General features: G+C 38.2%; 1 long non-coding RNA gene across 1 annotated transcript in view; it reads right to left on the bottom strand.

The window, feature by feature from the left end:
• LOC106532839 (uncharacterized) overlaps positions 1-2,276 on the bottom strand; it is a 28,077-nt gene that overhangs the window by 18,498 nt on the left and 7,303 nt on the right. The window contains exon 2 of the long non-coding RNA XR_001312157.1: positions 1,335-1,532. This is a non-coding gene — a long non-coding RNA (uncharacterized LOC106532839). The remainder of the gene's footprint in view (positions 1-1,334; positions 1,533-2,276) is intronic.

A 2,276-nucleotide genomic window follows, 5' to 3' on the forward strand; every position in this document is an offset into this window, starting at 1 on the left:
CTTTAAAAGTCAGACAAAATGATTTTCTCAAATTTTTTTTCACATTTTGTCTCTCGTCTACCTGTGATGTCAATTACAGGCCTCTCTCATCTTTTTAAGTGGGAGAACTTGCACAATTGGTGACTGACTAAATACTTATTTTCCCCACTGTACCTAACACTGCTGCTGAAAATAGTCTTATTGACTTTTGACTATTGACACACATATACTTAATATTAGCTAGTATAGCACTTTGCAATTTAATGTAAACTTAATCTCAATCTGAGAAAAACAAACTCAAAAACCCAATGAACTACATGGGTTTGATTGCCGTTTACTAAAATTATTAACTCAAAAACAAAGTTTAATGTGCAATACTACCTCTCTCTGTTTAAGTCTGGCCTGAAGATATCTTTTCAAATTAGCCTACAACTGTTAACTTTGATTTTCAATATATGATTGTTTAGTTCAATCTATCTACATTATTGTATTTTATTATAGGACTGTTCTGTACTACTCATTTCTATGTTTCTCCTGCGCTACCCTATCATTGTATAGTTCTTTCTTTTCTATTGTACCATGTCCTGAAAGGTGTTTTATTGTTATTATTAGTAGTAGAAGTAAACACTGTACAACGCAGCATTGTAAATTAGCATCAGAACAGGAACAAAGAGATTTGTGCAACCACGTCTTGTTGATTTAGAGGAAAACACGCTGTTTCTCAGTCCAGAMGACGACGGTCCACACAGAGAGGAGATGTGCTCCACAAAGGCTTGTGAGGCAGGAGCACTAAGAAGATCCAGTGCAACAGGGACAASTTTTGTTGTGTTTGACTTCTTCGTTTGGTTTAACCGGCTGTCGGTCTCATCAGGCTGGTTTGTGGCGGGACCACTAACCTCCACACGGGAGGCAAGGAAGCAGACCTTCTGGACGGCTGTAGGAGTGGAGTCTGCAACATCCTGAGTGACGATGACATCATGTGGAGCACTATCTGGGTTCTGAGCTGAAGACTGTGCTGCCCTGCTCAGTGGCGTCATGTCAGGTGTTTGAAGAACCAGTTGGATCCAAAAGGCAGGCGGCTGCAGGTGCAGCATCCAACGTTTTGCTGCCATCCTTAGCCCTGATTCTCCAGTTGGATGCTGCACCGCGGTGCAGCATCCAACTGGAGAATCAGGGCTAAGGATGGCAGCAAAACGTTCTTGATCTAACTGCTTCACAGCACCTGTAGTCATCAGAAGGTTGCACGTGAAGCTGCTCTGGATCAACGGCACAAGGATCAAGAAGCTTGACGAGTTTTTTCAGCTCGATCACKTGTGAGAAGAGTGTCCATGCCTAACTCTTGGTTCAGTTCTTACCTCCAGTAGTCTTCTCAGCGTCTCATGTGCTACAGTCTCAGTTTTATTATTGCTTCATTAAGCCACTGACGACTTCCTCACAGCATGCACCAGCTTCCTAACTCCTGACATGAGCAGATCAGCTCTGCGGTGTTTCATCGCATCTTTTAGTCTGAGCTGAAGTCTGTGGGCTCGCTCCGTCATCTGACAGGTCAAATACTACGTAAAGTACAAAGAGAGGAAACACAAACATTATTATTACCAAGTAAAACTCATACTGCATACTGTTTAATGATTGCAGCTCATCTGTTTTCACTAAAAACCTTAAATTGTCTCTAGAGCTGCAGCTAACGATTATTTTAGTGACTGATCATTCTGATTATCTGATTTAAAAAATGACAGATTTTTCATTAAGTTTTTATACAGTTTTAGAAATACATTGAAAGATGCAAATAGATTCCTTAATAAAATTAAAAATAAACACTTATTGCCTAAAATACAACAACAGAATTCCTTCAGTGAAGTTAAATGTTGATCGTTTTTAGCAAAGGATGCATCTGCAGCACTGATGGCATTAACAGAAGAAATTATAGACAATATGGATAAAAAGAAATTTGCAATTGGTGAATTTTTGGATCTCAAAAAAGCTTTTGATGCCATTAATCATGACATGTTATTAAAAAAACTGGAAAGGTATGGAGTTAGAGGGGTGGCATTAAACTGGCTCAGGAGCTACATTGGAGAAAGGAAACTATTTGTAGAATTAGATGATCAGAAATCATCAGAAATTACTAAACATAACTTGTGGAGTTCCGCAGGGATCAGTTTTGGGACCCAAATTATTCAATTTGTATATAAAATGACATAGTCAAAATATCAAACCTTATAAAATACATTATATTTGTATATAATAATATTTTATATTATATTATTATTTGCAGACGATACAAGTATCTTCTGTAC

The sequence above is a fragment of the Austrofundulus limnaeus genome, unplaced genomic scaffold (genome assembly GCF_001266775.1).
Source record: "Austrofundulus limnaeus strain Quisiro unplaced genomic scaffold, Austrofundulus_limnaeus-1.0 Scaffold836, whole genome shotgun sequence".
NCBI lineage: Eukaryota > Metazoa > Chordata > Actinopteri > Cyprinodontiformes > Rivulidae > Austrofundulus > Austrofundulus limnaeus.